General features: G+C 40.2%; 1 long non-coding RNA gene across 1 annotated transcript; it reads right to left on the bottom strand.

Annotated features, from left to right (window-relative positions):
• Positions 1 to 4,499: 4,499 nt before the first annotated feature.
• Positions 4,500 to 8,573, bottom strand: LOC138410508 (uncharacterized). The gene is made up of 2 exons (XR_011243218.1): positions 8,007 to 8,573; positions 4,500 to 5,032 (listed from the first exon to the last, which is right to left on the bottom strand). It is a non-coding gene; the product is annotated as an uncharacterized lncRNA (long non-coding RNA).
• Positions 8,574 to 10,171: the final 1,598 nt, after the last annotated feature.

Below are 10,171 nucleotides of genomic sequence, written 5' to 3'. Positions count from 1 at the left end.
TCCATAAACTGTCTTATCAAATGAGTGATACAATCCTCCAGGAGATGTCCTGGGTCAGGTGCTGCTGCTCTGGTAGTGTCTCTCCTATTGTGTGAAAGAAGAACAAACTGTCTATTGAGTCACTGGCTGAGCAGGAGGTGGTTTCAAGTGTCACTTCCATCACAAACATTTCATTGTGTCGGGTTGTGCAGTCAATACAGAAGGTGAGTTAATGTCACTTGGCGTGTATGATAAAAATGACTTATCAAAATGAAGATTCATAATTACTAACAAACTCCAAGTAGCAGATTAAATAACACACAGCATTTTGTAGTAACAGCACTTCAAAAATATTTGATTGTAGAATTTAAACGTACAAGTCACATAAACATTACAGGGCCAAAAGATTTTCTAGGTGTTCATCAACTTCAATGAAAGAAAACCCTTTTTCAGATCAGGCTGTATGTAGCAATGGAGTTTGCACTGGAACACAGTCAATGCATAGACCAATTTTAATATTGATTCTCTGACTGCCATTTTACCATATCTATTAAAACAAAGTTTGAAATGCTTTAGTATTATTTTATTTGTTTGTTTTCACAGCTTGCATCTGAAATTGATCACTCACATGCACAGTCAATGTTCAAAGTTGTTTACAAACAAATATTTATTTAATTAAAAAATGCATTTTTATTAATACGCATGCACTCTTTATTAGTTTTTCAACAGGAATGATCCAGACGGGAGGTCACCATTCATCCTTGAAAAGCAAAGCTGAATCATCAAAGGCACACCAACCTGTGTAAAAAATCAGTTTATGTATATAATATATATATATATATATATATATATATATATATATATATTCAAAATAAATACAGCAAATCTGTTTAATGTCCTTTATATTATTACACTTTTCATTACAGTGTTCACTTGTAATATTTGAACAAATATTTATAATGGGAAATATGAATATGAAATGTTGATATAACAGTGTTGTCATCCCCACGCTCTCTAATGTGGTCTAACACCGTAACATCCTCCTGGTACTGCCTGTGAATTTGTAAAAAACTTCTAGGCAGTACTGGGAGAAGTACGGTGGTAGACTCACAGCTTTCAGGATCCTGACCACAGCATTTCCTCTGACTGTCTGAAAGGTGTGTCCCTACAGTTCATAAGAACACCATGACACTCCAGCAGAAGGTGGGTCACCAATATTGATTCTCTGACTGCCATTTTACCATATCTATTAAAACAAAGTTTGAAATGCTTTAGTATTATTTTATTTGTTTGTTTTCACAGCTTGCATCTGAAATTGATCACTCACATGCACAGTCAAAGTTGTTTACATGTATATCAGATATTGAATGGTTGAAAACTGGGATTTCAGCTTCAGAAGACTATACAAATATTTATTTAATTAAAAAATGCATTTTTATTAATACGCATGCACTCTTTATTAGTTTTGACATCATTCTTGTGGAATTCAAACCTTGTAAGTCATACCCATATTAGCATAGCTTTTGTAAAACTAGATCTAAATGTTAAATATTATATTAATAAGTATTGTAACTGTTTTCAACAGGACTGATCCAGCCGGAGGTCACCATTCATCCTTGAAAAGCAAAGCTGAATCATGATGCCTTTCAGGAACACCAACCTGTATAAAAAATCACTTTATGTATATAACATATATATTCAAAATAAATCTGTTTAATGTCCCTTTTATTATTACACTTTTCATTACAGTGTTAACTTGTTATATTTGAACAAATATTTATAATGGGAAATGTGAATATATCCATTACAATCAAATTAAAAAGATACAACAGAAGTAATAGTCATAACCCTAATTATATCCTTATACATCTATATACAGGTGTGTGAATACTTGTGGTACTGTATGAAGCCTTCAGAGGGACAAATACAGCAGCTGGGGATGACAAGATGGGTTCCCTGGCCTAAAGAGCCATGTTGACAATAAATCAAATGTTGATATGCTGAGGTAACAGTGTTGTCATCCCCACACTCTCTAATGTGGTCTAACACCGTAACATCCTCCTGGTACTGCCTGTGAATATGTAAAAAACTTCTAGGCAGTACTGGGAGAAGTACGGTGGTAGACTCACAGCTTTCAGGATCCTGACCACAGCATTTCCTCTGACTGTCTGAAAGGTGTGTCCCTACAGTTCATAAGAACACCATGACACTCCAGCAGAAGGTGGGTCACCATGTCTGCAGCTGTCAGCTCCTGTGCTGCTCCACACTCATCTCTTCTATAAGTGTGTGAAAACATCAACAAAGGAGAAACTCAGAGAAGGCTTTATTATGAGCTCTATATTATGTTGGTTATATGATAATGCCAGTTATTAGGGGCTGTAGGTTTACAGTCAGTGACTGACGTGCACTGCACCGCTAATGTTACAGTAACATTACTCAGTAAGATGTGAACACAGAGCTGTGGTATAAAAACACTTTGTGTTGTGTTGTTCTTGTTGGTGTCAAGCAGACCATGTAGTAATATAAGAAAAACACAAACCTGTAGCTTCATTCTGCTCCCAGTGGTTCAGTCTCTCCTCCTCCTCACTGCTGCAGCTCCAGGATCTCCCCCTCTTCTCTTGCTCTCCTCAGTACAGCTCTCAGATGTTTCAGTGTGTAAACGGAGAAGACATGTGTCTCCCGCATATTTTTATAATATATATATATTTTAAACTTTGTGTATAGAGTTGCGTTGATGATTGTTGCTGATGGTTTTATTTGTATTTTATGTAGGGCCTGCCACTGAGGAGTTGCCCCTAATTTCAGCTGTGTGATGATAATAAAAGCATTCAGTTCTATTCTATAATACAAGTGTCCCAAACTACAGACGATTAGGGCTGCACGATATTAGGAAAATGTGTGATGTGATAATGTTGTGTAATATTGGGATGAAGATATGATTGTTTTACTCAAACTGAGTTTATACACACGTCGGATCACAGTGTGTAAACAATAGCGAGTCAGAGACGTCAGCTGAGAGAGAGATTTATTTTTTATTTTTTAAACCATCCTTTATTTGTCACTATTTACACTGTATAAAAAAATGTAATAAATTACATTTATACAGTTTTTTTTCTCAGAGAAATTATAAATGTATTATATCTCCGTAGACCAGCTGTTGGTCTATGACGGAGCAGAGAACCTCTCTGTGTCCCCACATCAGCCTGAAACTCTCCAGGTCATGGGTGGCTCTGAAAAAACTAAAATCAATTAGAAGTCTGGCTTTTACCATTATTGCAAACAAGTAAACCACATCAACGTTCACTTCTTCTTCTATTTCTCTTTTACGGCTCACATACACCGCCATCTTTGCCTGAGCTACAACAAAGTTTAAGAGTCGGCACTTGTGTTTTCTCTGGCGAGTTTAATTAAAACCACAGATAAAAACTGTCTTCTTGAAAAACTCCTTGCATCTGTTAAAAATGGTGTCCAGTGAACTAAATAGAGTGGAGAGATGAGAACACTCTAAAAAACAGTGAAACACAGTTTCTCTCTGGCTGCAGAACGGACATTTGTCTTCTACAGCAGAGTTGATGACCGAGATAACAGAGTTCACTGCTACGATTCCTTGTAGGATTCTCCACTGCAGGTCTCTGTGTCTCTTTATTACAGGATGTTTGTTCAAAGACCTCCATGATGGTTTCAGGATCTAGTTTAAAGTAGGCCCTCCATGGATTGTCACTGTGCCCGTTCAGTGTCTTCTGGTTAAGTGTCTTCACCATCAGTCCATAGAGGGTTTTTCTTGAGGCGCCTTTCGGAGAAATACTTACAGGGATGACAAGCTCCAGCAGGGAGCCAGAACAGTTTTTAAAGACAGGAAGTAATCTGGTAGCAGGGTATGGGTCTGTGGAGTCTGGCAGCGTTTGGTTGGGAGCCGTTCTTTTTTTTTTCTCTCCCTGAGTTTACACCTATGGTTCACACAGATGCTCACACAAGCTCCTCCTTGCTCCTCCACTGAGTGAGACGGAGAGAGAACAGAGGTAAGTTACCCAGAAACTTTGCAACAACAAAACCTATTGATTTATCTATTATCATTATCACACCACATATACTTACAAGCCTCAAGTGGTTTTTGATGTTATTGTGGTAATTCACCGTTTATTGAACACGTCTAATGAAGTTTGAAGCCAGTTAACTAGCTTTAGTAAAGAGTTGTGTTTTGTCATTTGATTGTAATTTTAATAAGTTAATATTAATGAGCTGCATGTGATACAGACTTGTATAACCGCCATTACTATTACAACCTCTTTTTTTAGCCTGTTATGAATTCACAGTGAATTAGACTCAGTGCAGATGTGTAATTATATGACAGTTTAGATGTGATTATAATCTCCACACACCACTGTTGTAAACAGTGCTCATATTTATTATATATGTATCTGTTTTAACACTGCGAGAAGTTGAGGGACTTGAAGTGGACTGTTATCAACAGCACTGTGAGAGATTATCACCCTTGAATATTACAGATGTGGTAGAAAGACATTTTATATATTTGTACAATGTTTATTTCTTTTAGTACATCAATTTGGCTGAAATCTGTGGTGCTTCCACCTGCTGAACACAGAATAAACTGTAGGTACCCGTCTTGGCTGCTTAACACAGCTGATATTACATGTGTCAAAATTATTGTAATTTTTGTCTTCAACAGTATCTGTAAATTATCATGTTTCTCCTCTGTTCCTTAATATCTACAGATGTGACAATGATTTTAGCATAAAACATCCTTTAATATGACTTTTTCATTTCATGAAGCACTGCAACACCTGATGTCCTCAGAATCCACTGTGGCAGCAGCAACATGGTGGATATCAGCAGCTTCAGACTGGTCAACATGTTAATAATATTGAGTCAATTTCTATATCCATTATGGTTGGTAAAATTAACACTATCACAACAATGTTCATCTTTTACTTTCTGATTTGATAAACCTTAGATAAAAAGTGTTGTCGTTTCTTTTTTGCCATAAGAGACAGAACACGGTCAGCACAGCTGTGTCCCTCAGGTTCGTCCGTCCCTAATAAAATGACAGGAAACATAAAAGTATGGCATTATTGCAGAGATATGTGTTACTTTCAAACAAAGTCTGTGTCCTTATATTCTGTGGATATTCAAGTATGTATCTGAATATGGTTTGGGATTAAACAGTGTACTACAATGAATGTGCAGTATGGAGTTATTTCACATTAAAAGTATTGCATATATAATGTAATGCATCATGTGCAATAATTTGCTTTAATTGTTAGTAAGTTATGAAAACAGGTCTATACCTGGTAGGTAAACTGTTCATTCATAAATAAAGTTCAGCTCAATAAGTTTCACACTGCAGCAGCTGCACTAACGTTATTTCTGAAACAATAATCTAATAAAACATTATTACTGAAGTTACTCACAGTAACGTAGTCAAGCCAAATAGGTTGGGGAGCTGAACAACTTTACATAACGTTAGATATCTAACTTGATGATATTCACTAAACACACAGTCGCCTTCAGTTTAAAAGATTTATCACCATAAACTCTAACACTCCTCTCTCCGCTGTGTGGACGCTTCATGTCGGGTTAACTCCCATCCCTCCCGTTAGCATCGCCGTTACTGCTGGTATCTTGCCTGGAGGTTAGCGGAGCTAAGCTAACCAGCCAGGTACAGACACATTTACATTTACATTTACATTACATTTAGTCATTTAGCAGACGCTTTTGTCCAAAGCGACGTACAAGGGAGAGAACAATCAAGCTAAGAGCATTAAAAACCTGGTGTAACAATAAAATACTGCTTATAAAACGACATAGAAAGAATAAAAAAGAAGTGCGGGCCTGTTACTGCTTAAGTGCAGGTTAAGCCAAGGTGCCAGTTAGGAAGGGAGGTGCTCTTTGAAGAGTTGGGTCTTCAAGCGCTTCTTAAAGGTAGAGAGGGACGCTCCTGCTCTGGTAGTGCTAGGCAGGTCGTTCCACCAACGTGGAACTACAACTGAGAATAGTCTGGATTGCCTTGCTTGCATCGGGGGCAGTGCCAGACGACGCTCACTGGATGAGCGCAGCGTCCTGGGTGTAACATATGCCCTTACAAGAGCATTTAGGTAGGTGGGGGCAGACCCATTAAGCACTTTGTGGGCCATCATAAGTGACTTGAATTTGATGCGAGCAGCTACCGGCAGCCAGTGGAGCTCAGTGAGAAGCGGGGTGACATGTGCCCTCTTTGGTTGGTTGAACACCAGGCGCGCCGCCGCATTCTGGATCATCTGTAGTGGTATTACCACGCATGCCGGCAGGCCCGTTAGGAGGGCGTTGCAGTAGTCGAGGCGGGAGCTCACCAAGGTTTGCACCAGCAGCTTGGTGGCATACTGGGTTAGGTACGGCCTGATTTTGCGGATGTTGTAGAGCGCAAAGCGGCATGACCTCGGGACAGAGGCGATGTGGGCTGTGAAGGTTAGTTGGTCGTCAATAATGACCCCAAGGTTTCTTGCTGTTTTGGATGGAGCCAGAGATAAGGAGTCAGTCGTGATGTTGATGTTGTGGTGGATGAGCTGTTTGGCTGGGAAGACCATCAGTTCTGTTTTGGCCAGGTTCAGCTGAAGGTGGTGGTTTTTCATCCATGTGGATATATCAGCAAGACAGTCTGAGATCCGTGCCGAAACAGTGTTGTCCTCAGGAGGGAAGGACAGAACCAGTTGAGTATCATCGGCATAACAGTGGTAGGAAAAACCATGCGAGCGGATGATAGGGCCTAGCGAGGTGGTGTAGATGGCAAAGAGAAGTGGTCCCATTACCGACCCCTGGGGCACCCCAGTGGTGAGGTGGTGGGGTACAGATAGATGACCTTGCCATGACACCTTGAATGAGCGCCCAGAGAGGTACGATTCAAACCAGGAGTGCGCCTTGCCTGAGATGCCCATACTTGATAGTATGGACAGAAGGATGCGGTGGTTGACTGTATCAAACGCAGCTGATAGGTCAAGCAGGACGAGAACTGAGGATTGAGCTGCTGCTCTAGCTGTTTTTAAGGCCTCTGTCACAGATAGCAGGGCTGTTTCGGTGGAGTGACCGCTTTTGAATCCAGACTGGTTTGGATCGAGGAGATTGTTTGTTGACAGGAACTCTGTGACCTGTTTGGAGGCTGCCCTCTCAAGTGTTTTAGATAGGAGAGTGAGAAGTGAGACCGGTCGATAGTTTTCCACCTTAGTGGGATCGAGAGACGGCTTTTTGAGCAGCGGCGTTACCCGAGCCACTTTGAATGAGGAAGGAAATGTTGCAGAATTAAAAGAGGCATTAATCACCTGTGTTATTGCCGGTAGGACGGCAGGGGAAATGGCTTGAAGGATGTTGGATGGGATAGGGTCCAGCGGGCATGTAGTTGGACGGCTACCTGCTAGGATTTTGGAGACCTCACTCTCAGTGAGAGGGGTGAAAGAGGGAAACGATGAGTTATTGATGGTAGCGCCCTTAGGGGGGGAAGACAGTTGGTTGAATTGTTTCCCAATGGCTGCCACTTTCTCTGTGAAGACGGAAGCAAAGTTATCGGGTGTGAGGTTAGTAGCTGGGGGAGGGGGTGGAGGGTAGAGCAGAGTTTTGAAGGTGGAGAATAGTTTCCGAGCATCAGTTGCACTGTTGATTTTGTCATTGAAAAAAGTTTTCTTAGCAGCAGTGATGCTGGATGAGAAGGAGGCCAGCAGTGTCTGGTAGCTTGCAAGATCGTCCTGTGCTGCAGATTTGTGCCACTTTCTCTCAGCCGCTCTGAGATTGGAGCGCTGCGTTCGGAGGGTATCACTCAGCCATGAATGAGACTGGGTAGCTCGCGCAGGTCTAGTAGAAAGTGGACACAAACTGTCCAAGCATGAGCTTAGAGTGGAGCAGAGAGATTCTGTGGCATCATTGAGATCTAGTGAGGAGAAGGTGGATAAAGGTGGAAGAGTAGAGGAAACCAGGGAGGAAAAGACACAATGATACCTGCTCATCACCACTGACACGTAAATCAAAGACAGTACTTTACTCACCACAGACACTGCAGCACAGACGTCGTCCACTTCTCCGTCAGGACATCAGCCGAACAACAAACGATAATATTCACATATGAGTGAAAACTCCTCCACAGACTCCGCTCGTGCTCGGTGACGGGTATTAGCCTGTTAGCTCAGGTGAAGCCGAGCAGACCGCAGGCTAACAGGTCACAACCATAGACTGTATATAAAGATCACAACGCCGATGATTCAAACAACACGCGACTACGCCGTTTCCGGGATCGCAGAGTCCGTAGCAACTCCATAGCGACGATTAAAACACTTCTACAATTTTCTGGCGTGATCCGAAAAAACATCCGCGATAACTAATAAGATACAGTCCATAAGCATGAACTGGTGGAAGATTGTGAAAGTAAAGGCCACATTTCTCGCTAGAAATTTTATCAAAAGTCATTTTAATGCCCAAACTATGTTAGAAAATGACATTCTTATCTGAAAATGCAAGGAATCTCGGCCATGTTTTCGTTTTCGCAGACGGGAACCTGAGAGTCACGTGACGTGCGCACAGGCCAATGCTAATCTATGGGAAGACAAAAACGTAGACATCTCACAATTTGGCCTGTCAAATTGTGAGATGTCTACGTTTTTCCAAGTGGACCAACGTAGCTATTACACGTTTTCAGATGAGCCTGGGTTGAATATAGAGCTCATAATAAAGCCTTCTCTGAGTTTCTCCTTTGTTTATGTTTTCAGACACTTATAGAAGAGATGAGTGTGGAGCAGCACAGGAGCTGACAGCTGCAGACATGGTGACCCACCTTCTGCTGGAGTGTCATGGTGTTCTTATGAACTGTAGGGACACACCTTTCAGACAGTCAGAGGAAATGCTGTGGTCAGGATCCTGAAAGCTGTGAGTCTACCACCGTACTTCTCCCAGTACTGCCTAGAAGTTTTTTACATATTCACAGGCAGTACCAGGAGGATGTTACGGTGTTAGACCACATTAGAGAGCGTGGGGATGACAACACTGTTACCTCAGCATATCAACATTTGATTTATTGTCAACATGGCTCTTTAGGCCAGGGAACCCATCTTGTCATCCCCAGCTGCTGTATTTGTCCCTCTGAAGGCTTCATACAGTACCACAAGTATTCACACACCTGCATATAGATGTATAAGGATATAATTAGGGTTATGACTATTACTTCTGTTGTATCTTTTTAATTTGATTGTAATGGATATATTTACATTTCCCATTATAAATATTTGTTCAAATATAACAAGTTAACACTGTAATGAAAAGTGTAATAATAAAAGGGACATTAAACAGATTTATTTTGAATATATATGTTATATACATAAAGTGATTTTTTATACAGGTTGGTGTGCCTGAAAGGCATCATGATACAGCTTTGCTTTTCAAGGATGAATGGTGACCTCCCGTCTGGATCAGTCCTGTTGAAACCAGTTACAATACTTATTAATATAATATTTAACATTTAGATCTAGTTTTACAAAAGCTATGCTAATATGGGTATGACTTACAAGGTTTGAATTCCACAAGAATGATGTCAAAACTAATAAAGAGTGTATGCATATTAATAAAAATGCATTTTTTAATTAAATAAATATTTGTATAGTCTTCTGAAGCTGAAATCCCAGTTTTCAACCATTCAATATCTGATATACATGTAAACAACTTTGAACATTGACTGTGCATGTGAGTGATCAATTTCAGATGCAAGCTGTGAAAACAAACAAATAAAATAATACTAAAGCATTTCAAACTTTGTTTTAATAGATATGGTAAAATGGCAGTCAGAGAATCAATATTAAAATTGGTCTATGCATTGACTGTGTTCCAGTGCAAACTCCATTGCTACATACAGCCTGATCTGAAAAAGGGTTTTCTTTCATTGGAGTTGATGAACACCTAGAAAATCTTTTGGCTCTGTAATGTTTATGTGACTTGTACGTTTAAATTCTACAATCAAATATTTTTGAAGTGCTGTTACTACAAAATGCTGTGTGTTATTTAATCTGCTACTTGGAGTTTGTTAGTAATTATGAATCTTCATTTTGATAAGTCATTTTTATCATTCACGCCAAGTGACATTAACTCACCTTCTGTATTGACTGCACAACCCGACACAATGAAATGTTTGTGATGGAAGTGACACTTGAAACCACCTCCTGCTCAG

This window comes from Paralichthys olivaceus, chromosome 6, assembly GCF_024713975.1.
Source record: "Paralichthys olivaceus isolate ysfri-2021 chromosome 6, ASM2471397v2, whole genome shotgun sequence".
In the NCBI taxonomy this organism is placed as follows: domain Eukaryota; kingdom Metazoa; phylum Chordata; class Actinopteri; order Pleuronectiformes; family Paralichthyidae; genus Paralichthys; species Paralichthys olivaceus.
This window is presented reverse-complemented; position numbering and strand designations above follow the sequence as displayed.